The sequence below is a fragment of the Vicugna pacos genome, chromosome 5 (assembly GCF_048564905.1).
Source record: "Vicugna pacos chromosome 5, VicPac4, whole genome shotgun sequence".
NCBI classification, from domain to species: domain Eukaryota; kingdom Metazoa; phylum Chordata; class Mammalia; order Artiodactyla; family Camelidae; genus Vicugna; species Vicugna pacos.
In genome coordinates, this window is record NC_132991.1 from 21,502,002 (window position 1) to 21,524,358 (window position 22,357).

The 22,357-nt window shown below is 37.9% G+C and overlaps 1 protein-coding gene across 1 annotated transcript in view; it reads right to left on the reverse strand.

The window, feature by feature from the left end:
* Positions 1–22,357, reverse strand: part of LOC140696350 (low-density lipoprotein receptor-related protein 1B-like) — a 664,806-nt gene that overhangs the window by 511,653 nt on the left and 130,796 nt on the right. The window lies entirely within an intron of this gene.

Genomic DNA, 22,357 nt, shown 5'->3' on the forward strand with positions numbered 1-22,357 from the left:
GCAGAAATAGTCTGCGCAGTATTTGACTTCTAGAGTTGAGGTTCGGCATTACAAGTTGCACGTGTCTTAAACACACGCACATACATCAAGAGACTATTTATATCCACCTTCTTGTTTTCAGATCAAGTAATGACTAAAGCTGACTGATGAAATAAAAAAGTATTTAATCAAAAGTATATAAAGATAAATAAAAGATAAAGAGGCAGCACTGCCTTGTTTTTCAGTTATTATAATCTGCATATGTATCTCCACGTACCTAGCAAGGATCTTCAACCAGCAACAGGGGCTGCATCTTAGTAAAGAGACGAGTGAAAGAGAAAGCCAAACAGATGCACTGAGTATGTAACACAGCTCCACTGGAAAGGACAATCCTGAAAACTTTAAACAAAATACTTGTTGAAAAGACTAGGTCTGTGATAGAGACTCACTACAAACAACTTTCGTCATCCATCAATGCCTTTAAACGTGTCATTACATAATGGCGTTGTATTAGTTTCCTATTCCTGCTGTATCAAATTACCACAAACGTAGTGGCTTACAATACAAATTTATAATCTTATAGCTCTGTAGATCAGAAATCAGACGTGGATCTTACTGGGCTAAGATCAAGGTGGTAACAGGGTTTCTTTCTTTCTGGAGGCTCTAGGGGACAATATATTTCCCTGCAATTTCCAGCCTTTAGGGGTTGCTCACTTTCCTTTGCTCACAGCCCCCTTCCTCCTATTTCAAAGTAAAAGTGGCTGGCTGACTCCTTCTCACTGAGCATCGTACTGACCTCTTCCATCGTCTCATTTGCCTCTAACTCTCTTCTTCTGCGTCCATCTTCCACTTTTAAATACACACGTGACTACATTAGGCCCACTCTGACAGTCAAGGACATTTCTCTGTTTTAAGGTTGGCTGATGAGCAATCATAATTCCATCTGTCAATTTAATTCCACTTTGTTACATCGCATAACACATTTACAGGTTCCAGGGATTAGGCTGTCAACAACTTTGGGGAGAAGGCAATCATCCTGCTGCCCACCACAATCTACTCCAAAGATTTACATTCATTCCAAACGCAAAATACACTCATCTATCCAAAGTCCCCCACATTTTCAATCCATTACAGCATTAGCTTACGTTTAGAATCTTATCTAAATCTCTTATTTATGAAATGGAACTTCTAATAGTCTATAATGGAAAAGAGTATGAAATGAGTGAAAACAGTATAGAGACAAGTGAAAAAGTAAGCCAAACAAATACACTGAATATATAACACAGCGTCACGGGAAAGGACAACCCTGAAAACTTTAAACAAAATATTTGTTGAAGACTAGGTCTGTGAGATACATGTGTATGTGTGTGTATACACACACACAAACTGAATCACTATACCATATACGAGAAATTAACACAACATTATAAACGAAATATACTTCAATAAGTAAGTAAGTAAAATGGAGAAAACAATGGGAAAAAAATCTCATTAGCTCAAAAGTCCCATCAAAATTATTCAAATTAGGTATGTGTGAGACTCTGGGTATGATTCATCCTACAGCAAAATTCTCCTCCATCTGTGAGTCTGTGAAACACAAAAGGCAAGTCATTTGCTCCCAAACTGTAACAGTGGTACACATGTAGGGTGACGATTAGGGATATTTTGGTTCAAAAAGAATGAAAATGGAAGGAAAAAAAAAATCACTGGTCCAAAGCAATTTCAAAATCCATCCAGGCAATCATCATTTGCTTTTAAAGCTGAAGAACAATCTCCCATGGCTCACAGCTCCACCTTCTAGTCTCTGCCCTCAGAGTCATCTTTTATTTTCCATGGAAGATGGCATATGTTTGCAGCTCAGTGGTTTTATCGGCCTGTTTTGTACCTGTGGCATTCTGGTGGTCCAAAGCCTTCTTTGGTTTTGTACTCTCTCTGTCCCTGCCAATTCAATCTGGCATTTTTCTACTGGCATAAAATTCTCAAGAACCTTGTGGGTCTCCCATGTACGTTGTGGGATTCAATCTATTAAACAAGAGCTTACGTCCCAGATTTTTTCTTAAATAATTCCATCTATAATTTTAGCTTCTTTGGGGATGGCTGAAGGGATCTTTGAGTCACCTACTCAATCTCTTCAAGGAGCTTTTTGTGTAATCTTTAAATTTTTTTGATACATTAGCAAAAGGTTTTTACAGATCCACCACAGGCTCTTTGTTTAGACCATGTTTTTTGGTTTTTGCTTGTTTGTTTGTTTGTTTTTTCCCAGTGAATCTCTTAACTTTGCATCTTTTGCCATTTAGTTAGGCTAACAATTAGAGAAATCATTAAGCCTTCCTTTTTTTGTTCTGTTTAGTTTGGCTTGCTTGTTTAATTTCTTGTTTAGTTTATCTCTCTACTCTTATACATTTTATTACAAGTAGCAAGAAGGAAACCAGGCCACACATTCAATGCTTTACTTGGAAAGCTTACCTGAATATCCAAGTTCGTCACTTACAAACACTGGTCTCCACATAAGTACAGAACATATTCTGCAAAGTTTCTGCCATTTTATAACAAGCACTCCCTTCTGTCCAGTTTCAAATAACATGTACTTCATTTCCTTCTGTTCTTTCACAAGCAGTGCCTTTAATGTCTGTATTTCTCCTAACAGTTCACTTACCATGTTAGGTGTTCTCTAAGGTGATGTATGTCTTCTCTACAGTGAGCTTCACTTCCTTCTGAGTCCTTGCCAGTGGAGTCAGTGACATTCATATTTCTACTGTCTTTTGAAGACAATCTGGTCTGTTTTTTTATCATGCTCCTCAAATTTGCCCAGCCTCTCCTTTTTGCCTAATTCCCCAGTCACTGCTACATTTTTAGGTATTTGGTACCATAGTATACCACTTCCAGGTACTAAAATTTGTATTAGATTCCTATTGTAGCTATAACAGATTACCACAAACCAGTGGCTTACAAAGTTATTATTTTACAAATATAAATTCATAAATCACAAATTTATTAATTCGCAGTTTAGTAGGTCAGAAGTTTGATATTGGTTTTACTTGGTTAAGAGCAAGATGTTGGCAGGGCTTTGTTCCTTTTGAAAGTCTCAAGGGAAAAATTCACTTTTCCATTTTCTTTTCTTTTCCAGCTTAGAGAAGCTGCCCATCTTTCTCAGCTCATGGATCCCTTCCATGTCCAAAGCCAGCAATGGTAGTTTGAGTTTTGCTCACAGTGGGTCATCACCCCTGCATCTCTTCTGCCTCCCTCTTCCACTTTTAAGGGCCTTTATAACTGCATTGACCTCACTCAGGTAATTCAGGATAATCTCCCTATATTGAGGTCCTTAGTTTAAAAATAATTGCAAGTCCTTTTTGCCATGTGAAAATGTAATTCACATTTTTCTGGGTCTAGGACATGGATGGACATCATTAGACGAATGCTTTATTCTGCCTACCACAAGCATAGGCAGAAAATGTTTTCATAAATAATATAATGCATTATTTAGCTAGATAATCCAAATTCAGTAGATTTTCTTCTTTATCCACTTTGAGAACAGTATGTTCTTTGAAAAAAGAGTAAAGGTTAAACTAAGCGGAAAAAAAGTTATATGCTTCAACCCAGATCTCAAAAGGTAAAGTGGAAATTGCAACACTATGTACTACCCATAATTTCACAAAGGCACCAAAGTACTGTAAACCTAGTTTTTCCTTGTTGAGATTTAAATATTGTTTCTGTTTTCTCTTTGTTGGCCTGTATTTACTTTATTAAGGCTGAAATACTCAATTCTAGAAATGAAGAAACACAGTACTTTTGATTTATCACTTTTTTCACCTGCATGATATTGGCAGCTAAAACATTTCTCAGGTAAAGTCATCAGACCATAGCACCTCTTGTAAGTATATAAGACTGAAAAGTTGCTGTGCCTACTTAAAACTTAGACCTAGTGCAGTCAGTTAAGTGATGTATTATCCTCCTACTAGGTCGAAAAACAAAATTATATATATTTAGACTATTTAGAAAGAACTGTACATTTTACTATTTATTATCATGATTTCTGTACATCGTATGGTACCTCTTGTAGAAAAGACCAAAGACATGACATCAATGGAAATAGAAACATTCTGCTTATCAGAAGACCAGAAGTTGGTTCCTCAAAGACTGTTTAGAATAATGGTTCCCATTCTTGACTGATCATTAGTCTCTCAGTGGAAGCTTTTTAAAAATTCAGATTCTACTCCTTTTCCTAGAATTAATAAAAGAGAATCTCTAACGTTTGGTCCCTATGTCAGTATTACTTTATGAACGCCAGCAAAATCTAATTTTTTACTTTATGACGGTATTCACTTCAATATCAGTATAACTGCCACTCATATTGGAGATAACATATATGCTTTTACACTTACTTCATTTTTGGTTTGAATTTTGTGAATTGAATAGAATAAGGAGGATTTAATGTTCCATTAGTGGTCAGTATTTTTGCCAGCAGAGAGTAAGAAACTGGGGAGTTACTGAGTCTGGAATAGGACCAGGAGAACTTGGAAGAGACGGTTCTACCAACTTTAAAGAAGATTTTTTTATAAGGCCAGAATCCCTTCAGCTCCCACAGGATTGTGCTGACAGAGGTAACCTATGTGTATGTGTCGGCTGCTCATCTATTATTTGCCATCATTGTCTTGTCCACTTCCTTGTCATGATGATACAATTTTTCACAACTTTCCTTGATTTATTTCTCCCTTTTTTTTGCATTAACAAGCTTCTCAATATGATGTCATGTGCAGAATAATTGAGGACAAGGACCATACACCATCCCTCCCTGTTATAACACAGCCTAGAATGAGGCTGTGCCCATTGCTGTTTTATCTGAAATGCTGAAACCCACTGCATGATGTCATTTCATCCTGGAAGCCTAAACCTCTTTCCATTTTCCAAAGTGGGTCCGTGGTCTATTAATGGTTATATTTTTTGCTGATTATAATTTAAATTACTTACATTTCTTTTTCTCCCATCAAAACTGTAGGTTTTATATATGAGAATTCTAATTCATCTTCTCAACTACTATGTATGAATAACAGAATGTTACTGAAGAAGTGCTTGATGAATAAGATAATGAGAAAATGGCCCCACCCTTCTCCCTCTCTGTCTTTCTCCTTCCCACTCTTCCTCCCTCCTGTTTCTTCCCCCTACCCCTTGCACTTTTCATTAAGTCATGAGACTCTGTTTGATGTGTCACTTTTGTGAAATTTGGGGTTTTGTGTGTGTGTGTGTGTGTGTGTGTTCACCGTGTGTGAATATTTTTAATCTATTGCAAGGATACTATTTACAATTCTAAATTATCTTGCCAGAGTTATGCTGTAGTTTCAAATTTGGCCAGGAGGCTTAAAGACGATTTTTACCACTATTAATTCTCTTCTGGTAGAATTCAAGTCATAACGCAGCCCTCTTGATTTGAATTTAGAATTAATATCTTCATTTAAAAAAAGCATTGATGAAAAGCACATTAATACTCCTGAGAAGACAGTTCCTCTGCCTCAGGAATGAAGCACTTTGAGGGATGACTTCAGAATTGTTCTTTTCTGAAGAGATCCAATAACTACTTCACCTCCCCCACCTCTAACCTGAGCCTCAGTAACGGCTGCCATCTCCTTATTCTAAGATCACTCACTTATTTCATGATTTACTTAAACATTGATTTTGGCCTGTCTTTGCAAATTTGATTCTGTAAATTCATGTTTATAAATGTTAATATAAGTTTCCATTAAGAAAAAAATACAACAAAACATTTTTCATAGGAACACAATAAATCTCTTTTCAATTTGCCCTGGTGAAAAGAATCTGCCTGTGAAGTTTTATCTTTAAAAGTGGATAGGGTTACAAAAGAATGACGAGCCTTTAAAGGGTGAAGAACTGTATATGATAGAATACTTGCTTGTAGCTAAATTTATATATTTAAAAAGATTAGTGTTTTTGCAATCATGTCTCTATTTCTTTTTTGCTAATCAACATGTTTGTTTTACAGTGCTTTATAAAACAATTTGCGCAGTAATTAAATGTCTAACAGGGATTTTTATGACTGTTTGCTGAACACAAATGTAGTTTAGCTTAGTAGTTTGGAGTTATTAAGTGAGCCATCATAATTTAATGTTTTAAATAAAACAAATTATAGACCTCTTCTTAGCTTTGCAGGAGGATCAGGGCACAATGGAATTTATGAACTCCAAATGTAACAGAGTTCACATTCCCAACCACCCATTTGCAAACACATCAATAAAACTCTTCTCCTTCATTTAGGTTTGCTCTTTAAAGCAAACAGTCCACAGCAAGTAGAACTAAAGGTAAAAATTGATTTTCTTGTAAGAGGGAATGGAGAGGGAGGAACTAACATTTATTGAGCACCTACTACACATCAGCCACTGTGCTTGATATCTTACGTCCTCCCCTTTCAGTCGCAACATAACCCACAGTTTATGCACAGTTTATAGGTGATGGGAATGAATCAGAGGCTTTGTGAGGAGATTAAATAACTTGTCCTTTGTCACATTAATGGCAAAGTTGGCCTCTAACACAAATCATTTATTTCCCTCCCCCAAACTTCCTCAAATTTTCTTACGTTCATGTTATTTGATGTCCACAAACACACAAATCCGTCCAATGCCTTAACTCAATTCTATAATGGCCAGAGAGGCATCATCATCACAAGAAAGAACTCACTGCAGTCAAGCATCCTTCATAGCCCATGTAGAGATGCTCACATTTTAAAAAGGATCATTCAATCCCTTAATCAACAGATATCGATTGAGTACTTCATCTCTTCTTACCTGAAACCAGGAAAACAGATCATTTCCCTGAGAAGGATTGGAATTCATACATGACAAAATTGCATATATCAGGGGAAAGAGAGAAATCATGTTTGAAAAGCATTTAAATGTATTCCATACATTCTGCTAAATGCTTTCATATGTGACACGTGCTCTAATTTACCCCAGACTCTTTGAACTTGATCACTAGCACATACATACATGTCTTCTCACTTGTTCTGTCTCTTTTTCTACTAAATTACCTTTATTTTATAGAAAACTAAACTGAGACTGGAGAAGTTAATTAACTGGCTATTATGAGAGAGCCAAGAGCAGAACTCAGGTTTCTAGGACATCTGAATTCATGCTTCTGGGCACTGGGAGTGGTGGCAGGAGCAGAGAGAGAGGCTGGAAAAGGAGGACTTCCTTCAAGCACCTCTATACTTGTTACCTTTATAATAGTAAATGAAGTATATATTTATTGAAAATGCTGTCTTTCTACTACGTGTGAATCTCAATTCACTGCTGCAGTTTTTAACTTCTTGGCAGCCAGCTATCACAAATGTCAGAGCTAAGTAACTCAAAATTATATAATGTTTGTGTAAATACACACACACACACACACACACACATATATTTGTATTATGTTCTTAATTACCCAATGCCTGCCACTTCCTCTTTGGTTTCTCTTATCCAAAGGATAATGTTCTAGGCCAGGGGTCTGTAAACTGTGGCTCATACAACATATCTGGCCCACTTTGTTTCATCTGTTCCACAAACTAAGAATGAATTTACATCGTTTCAAATGGTGTAAAAATAAAAAAAAATCAGAGGAAGGATAATATTTAGTGACATGTGATCATTACATTCAAATGTCAGTATCTATAATTAACTTGTAAGGTGCCAAGGCCGTGCCCGCTCGCTCGTGCGCAGTCCGCAGCCACTGCAGTGCTACGTCAGCAGAGCGGAGTGCTATTGAACCGCATAGCCCACAGTCCCTGAAATCTGATACAAACAGCATGTAGGCCGTGTTGAGGCTTTCTTCTCACTCTACACGTTCTCAGAGCAACCACTCCACCAGGCTGTGATCGCCAGGTAAGTGCAGGCCCACAGAACAGCCAGCCAGCCAGTCAGTCGCACGTGGATGGTTCAGGAGACTGCGACCCCAGCATGCCCACAAGGGGTCTCATTGTCTTCTGCTCCCAGACTAGACCTTCCTGGGATTCCAAGTTCAGAGAAAAGCACCAGTCTACTTAAGCTCCCACACCAGAAACCTGAGCATCCTGGGTTCATCCCTCTTCCTCCCTCGTCCCCCAGTAAGCACCAGGACCTGTGGATTGTCTCTCTTAAGTGTCCTTCAAATCTGCTCTCTCACCGCGCAGAGCAGCACTGGTCTACGCTACCATCATATACTGCCTGCGTTAATTCAGCTGTTGCCTAACAAACACTCCTGACTCCAGACTCGCTTCCCCTGCTTAATTCTCCCCACTGATCAGATCTTTGCGAAGTGCAGTTTCATTCAGTTCACTCCTGTGCTTGTAACTCTTCAGCGATTCCTTACTTCCCTTAGTCTGAAGTGCACACTCTGCTCACCATTTCATATACTCCTACTCTCTAATTTAAGCTCGGGTTTTTGAATGCATTATGCCCCCTCAAAATTTACTTTCTCTAAGTAAAGCACTGCAGTCTGTTCAAATGCCCAATCCGGAAACCTAACAAGTGTTCCCCAGCCCTTCAAGACTTCAGTGATTGCTTTCGTGCCCTGTTTCTTACTCTCCTTTGTAATCGTCCACACCGGAATATATGAGCCTGTGAGGGCGAAGGCCACTGTCTGTTATCTTGATCATCAGATTCCCAGACCTGCAAAGGGCCTCACACAGAGGACAGCTCTGAAAAGAATGTATGTTGAATAGAACTGAGTGGAAGTCTGACAGACATGCCAAAATGACTGTAGTCAAAATAAATCTTTAAAAACAAAACAAAATCTCTGTGTCTTTAGTCATTACTTTCAGGAAGAAAAGTTGGGTGAAGATATTTTGTTGTTATTTTGTCTGTGAAAATTCTCCAAGAGACTATTCAGCAGTGCTTCTAAGTGTAATCTTAGTCGCAGTCAGAAAGTATCATTATTTCCCTAGGAAGTCAGCTAAAAATGAGAGACATCTAAAATCTTATACTTAATTTGATATCACTATCACTAGACTGATACACTTTATCATGCTTTTCATAAAATAAGCATTAACAGGACTATGCTCATCATATGTGAAATATTACATGTTAAAGAGCAGCAGCCTAGGTCCTTAGAAAATGAAGTATAATGTCCTCTCTGTGAGGCAGAGGCAAATGTCCATCCATGCCCAGTCTGGGTCTAAGTGGACTACTGAGAACAAGACCTATAAATTGTAGAGATCAAGTGTGAAGCACAGAATAACATAATTATTGATGTAAAAATCTTACCAAATACTACCTTACATGCAGTGGGAGTCCTTCAATAAAATGTTAAATCATATCATTAATTGTCCCTTTTTCTGATCTGAAAATCAGATGCTCCAACAATGGAATTTATAATTTTTTATTCATATTCTATTATGAAAGGTACTTGCTTATATAAAAAGTAACTGCTTCTTTAAGATTGTGTCTTTCTCTCCCTTCTTCATATTCATTTTTGACCACATCATCAATCTGTTTTTATGTGAATTAATTTGTGTGTTCATTAACATTAAGGAAAGTCAAAGCCTCAGCTATTCATTAGCATGTATACAAGGTAGGAGAGGACATTTTAGAGTAATTTTGGATGATGATGATATAAATAAATCGATCATCTGAATATCCAAATCAGATCTCCGTAAATGTGGCTGACAAGAATGCAGGCTATCCATAGAGGGGAAAGATAAGAAATGATAGAAGAACTATGGTGAAAAAGAATATGAAAATGAATATACCTATGTTCATGTATGGCTGAAGCATTGTGTGTCCACCAGAAACTGACACAGCATTGTAAACTGACTATATTTCAATAAAAATACATATACATAAACAACAACAAAAAAAGAAATGGTGGAAGGAGTTTTGCTGGTCTAGCAAAAATCCATTCTCTATCAGAACCATAGGAATACACACTCTTTACTCTGTTTTTTGGACCCCACCCTTCTGGCTTCCTGTAGTCAGGTTCTGTCAGTTCTGTCTTTCTTCCTTTACATCTTCCATCCTCCGTCTCCCCTGTATCCATGAAGCACACAGGCACGCCCAAAGCTCCTCTACTCGAAAACAATGGAACCCAACTCTTTTCATCACTCTTGCTGTTCTTTTGTGTTGCTCCTTTACCAGCAAACTTTCATCCAGGAAGGTTTATCCTCATTGCTTTTAGTTTATCGCTTCTCCCTCATAAACATCTCAAAATACAATTTATTGAAATCTCTCTCCCCTAAACTATCAGAACATTATTGCTGACTACGTCTACTTAGCCTTTTCTCTATCATCTCATTCCTCTGCTTCTCCCAGTGGGCTTTGGCCAGCTGCTCACCTAGGGCTTCCCTTCTACCTCTAACAGTCCTGTTTCCTCGTGCTTCTTCCCATTTCCTGCTTTTTCGCCCACCCAAGGTGCTGACAGCTCTCAAAGTTCCATCATTGTCTCTCTCTTATCTGTATGTTCTTTCTTTTGAGGATAAGAAACAACCCTGTTAGTGCATACTCTCTTCTATTTAGATGATTCTCCAATTTTACTTCTAGTTGTACTTCTATTTCCTGACTGTCTTACATCTCTGTGCAGATTTCCTCTGCGAATAGCGTATTCAGTAAACTTCCATCTGGAAAACCATCTTTTGCCTCAGCTGGCTCCAACCCTATTTTCTTATTTTTGTACGTTACATGGTGTTCTTCCCATTCACCCAGGATCAAAGGCTCAAGGTCATCTTAGTGTCCTCTCCCTGCTCCTGAACTACCTATTTTTAGTAGGTTGCCAAATAATGTTAATTCTTTGTTATTTCATAACCAGAACAGTAGTTTTGGGTACCACTGTCACTTTCCCAGACCACTGAAATGACCTTACTCATCTAACCTTTCCTCCTATGACCCACAGTACACATCACTTCCAGATCCAGTTTCCTAAATCGCAAGTCTTGTCGTGTCAGTGCCCATTCTGCAGACATTTTTACCTACCTGGCATTATAACTTTAGTTAAATAACATAGCTCCTCCACTACTCTATACATTTAAATTAGGGATTATGTTTTATCTTTCTATCTTCCCTAACATCCAGCACATTGCCTTGCATATCTTAGGCATTCAATACTTAATGCAAGTTTGCTGCATTATCTGAGAATATTCAGTTCTGCTACAGAGGGCAAGAAAACAAAAGAGTGGTTGATAATCGTAAGTATTAAACATCGATAATAAGTGAGGCTTTAAGAAATCTAGGTAATACTCATAAGATGTGTTAAGCACGATAATCAGGAAACAAGTGTTAAGTGAGGCAAAGGCAGAACACGTCTTGCTAATAGAATAAATCATTTAGTAACCTGTAAGACATGCCAAAGAAAGAATATGTCAACAATATGATGGAACAAACAAGGGTGTGGCTGATAGAAAGGGATGGAAAGATTCAAGATTCTGTGACCTCTGGACATACAATTACCTCACATCTAAGTCAGCCACCCACTGGGGACACCTGATATACCCAAACAAATAGACGGTACCTGTGATCAATGACCCACACCCCCTCTTTCAGAGACGCAGGGGACAAGTACACATGGCCACAGCTAAAGTCCCATGATAATTTCAGGAAGGATAGACTCACCGGTTTACTGATGAGGATTTCCTTTAGAGGATACCTGGTATGTTAAGATACTTTCATGTGGGGACTTGAGGAAATAGTTAAAATCCTGTGGGCTAGCTCGCTCTCTCCCACGTCTCCCTTCATGGTAATCAAGAAGCTCACTAAAACTGGGGATTTACCTTAGGGAAGTTCAGGGCAAAGCAGAAAACAGCTTGTCTTTTCAATAACAATCAAAACTCATGAGAATCAACTGGTAAGCCCATAGGGGGTTGACTAAGAAAATTGTCTGAATCAAATTTCAGGCTGAATCTAGCCTCTAGGTACTGCTCTGTAGGCTTCAATTAAGGGTTTAATTCTCTATTCGCTGTTGTAAATCATAGCTGGCCTCAGAAAGGCATTTTTAACCACAGCCCCCTCCCACATAATCACCCTGAAGCAATAACATTTCACAGCTTGGACATAAAGCGCTGACAGGTTTTTGCAATAAAATGTGACCTTTACTGTTAAAAAATGTTTTACGACATCTGACAAACCATTTTCTTAATAGGAAGATATATATTCACTCGATGAATTAAAATAGCGTAAACAATTTAATTTTGTGCAAGATCTGAACCACAATATGTTCCAAATGAAGAAATTTTATATGTATACCTAGCTACATTTTCTAAAGTAATTATAGATCATGCTTTTTTTAAAGGAATAGAACTACTACACCAACAGCATCGTCAAAGGACACGCTAAACTTATCTGCCTAGAAAGAATACTTGTATGCCAGTAGAAACATCCACGAATCTGAAACACTTGAATCTTAATATTACTTGCTAAGAGTGCTTTGAGGAAAAAGCAACATAAGAGAAATGCCTTTAAGTGGAATCTACTTTCACACTGTTGCTTTAATTCATCCATCTCATGCTTTATGGGGCATTCGAGTGTGCATTAAAATCACAGAAGAACACAAAGTTCCAAATCAAAGGAAGATGAGAAAGACTTCTGGAAAATTGTACAAAACCAGTTTTTAAATAGCTTCTTCTTCTTTAAAGCAGAACAAGAGAATATTCAGTAGTAGGGATTTTTGCTGGACTTGATCACACGAATGCTGATCAAAGGGGCTTAGAAATCTCCAAAGAGGAGTTATTAGAGGGCCTCTGTAATATTTTTTCTTCATATTTATATAGTACTCTTCAAATGCATTTGTAAAGGCAAAAATGAAACTGATCAGGCCGTGAAAATGACATGCAGGATTTCTGGGTATAAGAAACTTCCCTAAATACGCATCTGTGCATGTAGCTTTCAAGCATGTTCCTATGACATCATTGGAGCAGTCATGTTATAAACAACAAAGATGATGTGACACAGAATAAAATTTCACAGGGTTCTTATAACTGCTTACCTGGCACACAGCTCATTCACACCTAAACATGTAAAAACCTAATATATGCCGTCATTTATGTCTCTGCTCGAGTCACATGAGGTAAGGACAGAGGCAAGTTCATCATGTAATATCCTTATGCTTATGTAGAACATGGAAATCCACTCAAAGTTGTGGCCTGGAGCATCAGGAAATTAACTTGATCTATGAGTAACTTTAGAGGCAACTTGGACATACTCTTGCAAGGAGTTAGGATTCAAATATTCTCTAAAAATAACAGAGAAGCCGAACAAATAATCCATTCATTGATGAATATTCTTAGGAAGGAACGATGTCTGAGTTAATTCTGTACTGCCGAAATCCAGCACAATTTGGGGGCAGAATGTGTATTTGGCAAATAGATACACATGAATTGATTTTTTAAAAATCATCTCCACTTGCAAATACGTATTTCCCCCATATATTCAGATAAAGATGTTACGTTTATGAGCATAAAAGGTCTATTATTAAGACTAGAAGCTCCATTTATAATATAGGATAATCACCAGTATTTCTATAATTTTCTTTAGGGATTCATAATACAAGGCAACTGTAGTTACCACTTCCAAGTTCAAAGTTTTTCTGAAAGTACCAAGATACAGTCAATGATAAAGCCTTCTCTGCAGGGGAGAGTGTTTGGGAGGATGGTTTCCTTGGTTCCCTGCAGGATTTCACAAATCTTTCTCTGCAAGGAATTTATCTTCAGCAATCTCTAGTCTATTACATCTGCCCAGAAGGCCTCAGGAATTCTCTGTGCTGGTGGTAGGTCATACATTCGAGAACAACTGAATTAGTTTAATGATGAAACTAAAATATGTTTGCCCAAAAGCCCCTTTACAGAACCATATTACTTGAATATTGAAATAACATAATTATCTACTGCTTTGAGTAATACTTTAGACTGAAAATCACCCCAGAGACACACAGTGCACCCCATGGTCCATAACACCAATTTTTCTCTTCTGCCAGTGCTCCCATAATGCTAAATATTCTTCATTTTGGACCACGTGTGATCCAAACATACTATGCACTTTGCTCCCCAGCTACTGTGTACTTATCTGCCACGTGATATACAGGTGTCGATTCATTACAGACTTAGCCGGTGCTCCAGGCCTTCTGCTGAATGACTGACACCTACACTTCCTCTCCGTCCTTCACAGGAAAACTCCATGACAATCCAAAGGTTGCAGCCTTCATTTCATGGTCAGACATTCCCTTGCCTTTACTTACGCTGTATTTCTTGCACAGCACATCCTGCCTTCCCACTTCTTAAGGCCTTGCTATTTTTCAAAGCTCATTTCATATCAAATTCACTCAATGAAGTCTTTCTTAACAATTGGAAACCACAATAATTTTTCTTTTCATTGATCCTTGGAACAACATGTCATTGGTACTATCATCTGCACTAGATCTGAGGTCAGAAAACTCGAATTTGAGATTCAGGCTTGGCACTTAATAATCGTATCATCTTATTGAATCGCTTTAACGTCTCTCTTCCTCAGCTTCCTGCCCTGTGAAGTCAGCACGGCAGTATCTGCAGGATCAGACTGTTGCTTTAACTGAGACATGCCCAGCAGAGCTGGTGCTCTATTGCTGTGACTCCTTTTAAAAATCTTATTTATTTTCTTAGCAATCTAGAAGCTCCTTTAGGAATCTACTGCTTTGTAGCTTTGGCATCATACGTCAGAAATAATAATCACTATTAATAGTATCAGAAATAATAAGGCTTAATAGTAGTTTTTGTAGTCTAGCCAGCATGTGCAGTAAGCAGCACAGTGCCTACGTAGCCGCATCTGTATAGCGCCTACACAGCTATGCTCCAGGCACTACAGTGCAGGATGCGGTAAACACTCCACACGGCTTACGGCCTGTGTAGTACAGAGCTCCACCCCTCAATGAGTCATGATACTTTTCAATGATATCTGTTTCTAATTCCAGTGTAACACACACATTCCACCAAGCATTAAATTACTCTAAAGTGATTTAAATTCAAAATGTCATTACATTTAAATTAACATCCAGATAATTTATTTCTGCAAAGTAGAAATTGCCACTAGATGCTGGACTACATAGCCATGAGCTGAGAGCAAACTATTAGACTTCAACTACACTATTAAAGGGATTTGAGAGAGAGAGAGACATTTTCTTTTACAAGATCAGGGAACAACCCTTATTTTTCCACACGTACACATATCTAATAGTATCTGTTGTGTGTTTTAGCTATTTTTCCAATTTGAGCTGTTCTGAATATTATGTTATGAAAATGTCTATAAATATAAGTATGTATTATAAACATAATTTACTAATAAGGCAAAAATCTCTTTATTTATCCTGAGATTCCAAACTTCAACTAATATACTCTCAGGTTTGGGAATAGCCAAATACTCAAGACGTGATTCTTTTCCTACATCCAATATTATTTTCATTTTTCTTAATACGTGTTACAAGAAGATTATATTTGGATGTGCACGTCTTCATAACAGAGTTCAGTATTAACACGTTTTCAATAGCTACCTTTACACAGGACAGTCAGAATTAAGAGGTAACAAGTGCTATGCAATTAGTTTCAATCAGATTTATTTTTACTTATTTTAATTTTGCTTGACTTGCAAAAAATGAAAAGATTTAGTGTTATTCCCTACACTTTGGACAGAGTAATGTTAGGCTTAATTTTATCATGTGTTGTCCCTCCCAAAAAAGCCAGAGATAAAGAACACAAAGAAATAAAATTCATAACCAGACCCACATGTGTTAAATAAAGACCTGGTCTGGGAACACTGACTGCTACATATCTTCCACGGGATAGTTATGGTTTAACTACAGCATTAAATCTGTCCTTTCGTTTTTGAAAATAAAAGGTGCGGTTTAGTGAATAGCCTCTTCTGAGTGTGTTCAAGTGTATTAGGGAACACATAAGTTCACGATAAATGATCCAACAGAAAAGATGGTTGAGCCTGGGGGTCACGGTTTTCTATGTTCCTATGGAAACCTAGTGGAAATTGTGGGGTTTTTTCAATATTTATTCACATTTCAGTGGTTGTCTTTAAATGATCACTTATGTTGTCAATCAAGCAGTAAGACATGGAAAAAGCAAAAAGAGTTGAGTTTATAAACAATCTATTTTGAAATTAAATTAAGGGCGCTGAGATGATTCAACTCAGCTTTGTAAAAGCAATTTCCTACTTTCAATGCTTCAAGAATAGTGTTCGCTCTGCAACTGAAACTTCTACCTGGCTCTGTGTGATCAGATCCATGAAAAACATGCCCTGATAATGCGTCGTTTAGATTCGGAGGGAAATGGACTCCTCCTCTTTTTATTCCTTCTAGATTTGACTTCATCTGCCTGAGATTGCCCAACACTCTGTTTATCACAGGTAAGACAGTGACACCTTTCTCGCTCAAACCTAATGCATATTATCTGTAAAATTCCGTACTTTCTGAGTCACCTGCTATTGCCCTTTCCTGCATCAAGTTCTGGTTTAGTTCTCAAGCGGCTACTTGTAGCAGGATTTCAGGGGCAGAAGGAAGAAAGGAGGTTGACGGGAGAACACGAGACCCAAAGATGGGAAATACGCCTCTTTCTCTAATGAGAAATTTTAAAACATGTAAGTATTCTTTCCTTCTTCCAATTTCCTCACTTTCAGCACTGCTTAAATTTGGAGGGTTTGGAATTAAAGTGAAATAATAAATATGAAGGCTATGGGAAAGTTATATTTTAATACAAATAAAATGAGTTAGAAAGCTTTATTAAAAATATGTGCTCAATGGGGCCTAAAACTGGGACCTAAGAAAAAAGAGTATAAGAATAAATGAGAATAGTCAGCAAGTCCAAGGATGGGGGGATAAGATTTTGTGGAATACTTATGAAATAACCCAATAATAATAATCCCCATATTAGATTAGAAATGAGGAGATTATTATTCAATTCAATATAAATCTTCATTATGGATCCATGTTTTACCAGAACTACTACAATTTCCTCAAGATGAAAATATGATCAGAACATAATTTTGCTTTCAAAGTCTTCTAATCCAGTGGTGGACATCAACATGTGAATAAATCAGGCCACTGACTTTAATAGGGACCCGGAGAGAGGTAGAAAAAGAACTTTGGGTGAAACAAAAGGAGAGAACAATAAACTCTACCTTGGGAGGCAAAATTGGGGAAAACTTAAAAGTCAGTTCAATTTAAATTTGTGGTTACCAATGACAAGATATTACCTGTTTTCACTTTATTTGACAAATGTTTATAAATGGCATTTTTGGAACCCTCAACACACTTAATCTTTGCTGCAACCCTGTGTGTTGGTAGTATTATTATCCTCACTTTTCAAAAGAGAAAAACTGAGACCCAGAGAAGTTAAGTAACTTGCCCAGGACGGCACAGCTCGTCGGTGGTGGCACTCGCATTCTGACTCAGGCCCTTGATTTTTTACCACCACGTGATGCTGCTTTATTCAAAAAGTTATCAAATGTTGATGCTCAACTCTTTATATAAACTTTTTTTACTCTTGAAATAATCTTTCAGCTGTGCAAATGACATTTGGGGATTATAAAGTCTGAAGGCTGAGATTTTTTACATTGCCCATGGGCAATAGTCTCTTTTCAAGAAAATACTGCAGAAAATAAATGAGGGTATCAGTGCTGACATTTGTGTAGTACATCAGGAATGCCTGAACTTCTGCCTATGTGCCAGGATAGGATACATTTTCTCACATGTAGACTAAACTCCATCGGACCAAACACAGGGAAGATGAGTCACACTTTAAAAAAAACTGCTTTGGCTTTGGTCACACATTGAAGTTAGCTTTCAGAGAAGCCCTCCCCCCCCCCCCCATACAGTAATTACCAGCACCGAGGAGAGAATTCTGACCCCAGAGAAGCAACAGGCTTTTAGTGGTATGATTCAGTGAATGCAAATCTAAGGGAGACAAGTCAATCCTAAAATGACAAGAGAGCAGCTCCCACCTGGAATTCTTTGCTGGGGAAGCCAGGGTTGGCCACCACCAACAAGGGTCCCAGGCGGTCCTGCCAGAACAACCCTATCATTAGAGTAGGGCAGAGACTGGGGGTCAGAGGAACCTGAGCGTAAGTCCTGTGACACAAGACAATTTAAACAACTTCTCTCTCAGCTTCCCTTCTTGTTAAATGGAAAGGTTAAATCACAGAAAATGGAAAATGCAAACAATGAAAACCTCATAAGTTTTGTTACATACACACATACCCATATATACACATATGTCATATATCAGAAAGGAAATGTATGCATACTATATATGTATACACACACGTATATATACATGTATCTATTTATATATATAATATATGTGTGGAGGTCTTGTGCTGGCTCCAGTTGGCATCTGCACATGGTAAGAAGATTGTTTCAACAAACAGCACTAAATTGTTAAATTGTCAAGTACATAGTCAAGAATCTAGGATTACCAATAGAGAGAAGGCTGTGAGGGTGATGAAGGGACAGCAAATGATGCAGAACTGAGAGTATTCAGGATGGATAGATTCAAGGTAGAGATTCAGAAACTCATACAGCCTGACAGTAAACTGAACCCCTGAAAGAAAGAGATGTCCTGCAAGGAATTCCTGAAGACACAAATGGCCAAGGGGTTTATGTGTCTAAATAAATGAATCAAGTAGAATCTTCTCTCTTTGCCTCACTACTTCTAATCCTATGACACTGTGGTACAAGCCCTGTTGGTATTTCTGACTCTCTTCACACTCGGCTCTCCTAATCTTTCCTCGGCTTATATCCCAATGAACTTCTCTCCTTCTCAGTTATTGGCCCTTAAATGTATAGTCTCTGCAATGCAATTGTTAAAGTCAGAAATCACAAAGTATCTTCTTTTAGATGAAAGCCGTACATTATATTGTATTTAATGAATTTCCCATAATGTCTCTGAAAAGGCTCTTAGGGTTTATCATGTAAGTATTTGTAAACAGGTAGTATTTAAACATGCATTTTACGCTTGCTGGAATATAATTTCTCTCTTGAGGAATTTAGATGAAGGCATAGTATATTTTTAGGTTCATTTTAAACTGTAAATTAATTTCCTGATAGACCTAGGAACTTGAATAATCTATCCTACAAATATATGCAGTATGAAAAGATGTTTTAAAACAGGTATTATTTAAATTCTAATCAGCTCATTATGAGATTTCCCTAAACTGTACATTAAACAAGGCAAAAAAAATCTTTACCAAATGTCATGACTAGTCTGCGGTAAGCACCTTTCTAGTTTAAAGTCTGTTCTCCAAATAGGGGGTGAGACAATTAAATGCATCTATGTTGAGTTATGTGTTATAAAGACATTCTAAAATATATTTGGAGGGGGAATCTGTCTTGCTAAACCTGTGAGCAATATTTGGCCCTACCATTTTTGTTTTGATTTTTCTCTAGTTTTTCATGATTCACTCCATTCTGTTTTCCCTTCCAACCTCTCTGATTATCAACTCCTCCTCCTCCTCCCCACCCTGGACTTTCAATTCTGACATTCTCTAGGCTTCCATTTTCTTGCTAACTCTCCCCTCCTGCTCACGCTCTTCAAGGTGACCTCATACCTATTAAGGATTTTACCTCTGAGTTGATGAGCCTTGATTCCTTAGTTCCAATTTGGCCTTCTCCCCACACTTCCACTTCTGTATCTCCAACCTGGACATTTTTGCACGCCTGTTCACACATCTCACCAATCACTGAGTACTTCTAATTTTACCTCTATTTTTTCACCTTGAGCTCTCCCACCGCTCCCCTCCAACGACTTTTACCAATAACCTTTCCACTCTCATCATTTCATCCTTGCATGACTCTCACAATTACCTCACTGGTTCTCTCGCCTGCAATTTTGCCCCTTTCAGATCCGTTCTCCACATAACTGGCAATGTGCCCCACCTCAACTGTGTCTCTGACCTTTTTAAGGCCCTATTTCAAATCTGTCAATGCTTCCCGGTAGTTTACGGAATGAAGTCCAAGCTCTCCAGTCCGACATAAAATGAGGCCCTCCAAGGTTTCAGCATTGATTTTTTTTGTCCTTGCGGCATTAAAATTTATATCTCACAAGTATTTACTTTAGTGATGTTCACAACGTTTACAGGGCTTCTCTCATCCAGCCCTGTGCTCATGAACCCTCTCTCTAAACCCTCTTCACCTTTTCACCTAGTTTTCCTTGGATAATGCCACTCAGTTCAAAGGTCAACTTTCTCGTGATGCCTTTCTGGCTCCCCATGTGGCCGTACCTCCTCACTTCTCCCATATTAGCACGTGATAATCCCTGCCATAAACCCAGGAATACTGTACTATCTTTACACCTTTCTGTATCTGTCTGTTCCACTGGACTGTGAACTCACTGAAAGTAGGAGATGTATCTATGCATGCAATAAGAAATTTATTGAGTATCTACCTACAAAGTGCCAGGAACTGAGTTAGGTATTACAGAAAAGTGTTCGCCAAATATTTTTGCCTCTCCGAGCACATAAATATTACATACAAACTTAAGGCATATATTAAGTAAAAATCATTTTCTGTGTTATGCTACCTATTGACATGTTTATATATCAAACTAGATCTTATTACATATACATTTTCTTGTAGATGAAGGTACCTGGTAGAAATGTCTGTCTCTGTGTGTTTGTGACAGCTTGCCCACATGCACTGGAGCTGCATGTGGGGCTACTGCAATGCCCAATTTGATTTGATTTTTTATTACTGATTTAATGAATACCTTCAATCCCTCAAGCTGCATTTGAGTCTGGTTTGAATAGTAAATACACACTGTGCATAGGTGAAGGGTAAACTGATCCAACAGTTATCAGGACAGGGCTGAAGCCACTGGACTACGTCACCTTCCTTTGAACTTTTGGGCATGTGTGTCCAGAAGCCACTGGTTGATCGAGTGAATCTTGCCAGTCTTCACTCAGTGGCTAGACACCTACGACAGGTGATCTGCATTCAAGGAAATAAAAAGATGCATTTAGGATCCCTTACATAACTAACAGGGTACTTTGTGTGTCCACAAGCACCTCAGCAAGAGCCAAGATGTGTCATTTTCCAAGGGTGAAAATGTAATGTTATTATTCAACCTCGTCATGTAACATATCTCTAAAAGAGATGTTAGTCCTTAGAAAGAGAGCCACTTAGGGTCCTTAGAAATGGACCCACCAGCGGCACATCTCCCTTGGCTGTGGTGTTACACACACAGAAAATGCCAGGAGGGAAACCTTTCTAGCAGAGTTAATCTCTTAAAAAAAACAATGTGTCTCCAGATAGGGTTGTGAGACTTGGTGAGTAAAACTACAAGACACCTGGTTAAATTTGAACTTCGGATAAACAACAAGCACTGTATTTAAAATTCAAATTTATCTGGGTGTCCTACATTTTATCGGTCAACCCTACACTCTACATAGTGTAGACAAGATAGAGGACGGTGTCATGTTTATGTAACAAAGTCAAAAGTCTCACTGTCATCAAGATGGAAATTTCCTTTCACTCCATTGTATTTTCTCTTGTTTTGTCTTTCTGAAAAAAATTTTTTTTCATTTCTTCCCTTCCTTTTTTGCCCAATCTGATTAATTACTCTTCTGGGATTTTTCACATTTCAGGAGAGTGCCGACCTCCCATTAGTTTGTTACCATAGTTAGCTTTCTTGTTGGGGAAGAATAGCTATCTTGTCTCAGTAAGGACAGCACGAATGGGAAGGTAACATGGAGCCCTGTCGCCTTCTCTTTAAGGTTTCTACCATTGAGAATGGTTACTCCCTGGTGATTATGGGAGTTTATGATAATTGACTCATTATCTCAGATACCATCTTCTTATGAATTGGGGGTGGGGGAAAAGAAATGGCAGGCTAGGAGGAAGAATGCAATTTAAATAATCTTCCTTTTTATGTTGTTTTCAGTAAACTACCCTTTATTTGATCTGAGATTCATATATACCTAGGATTCTGTAGGCTTGACATGTCTTACTTTGGCAGTAATTTTAGAAGGGGATGTAAATGCAATGTTTAGGATTATTTACATGAATTATAACAAAAGGGCAAGATATTTCAGTACAGATCTCCAAAGAGGAATTATAAGGACAAAATTCAAGATGGTGTTTTCTCCCCCTGAGTCTCTGCCACTTATTAGCATGTAAACATATTCCAGCAATCATTTTCATTTCATTAGTAAAATTGCATACCTTTTTAGCAAATTAAGAATAATATCATGTAATTCTCTTCTGTCTAACAAAGACAAGGAACCACAGAGAAGGATAAGGTGTCTACCAAACGAGATCTTTTGTAAATACCACTGTACTGAATATAGCAGCTTCTCTTAAGCCTAAGAACAGATAATTCTGTTTTAGGCAAGAGATAAGCTCAATTAGCACACAGAGAGCAAGCTGTACTTTACAGGAACACTATCTCTTCCTGCCTGGAATGACC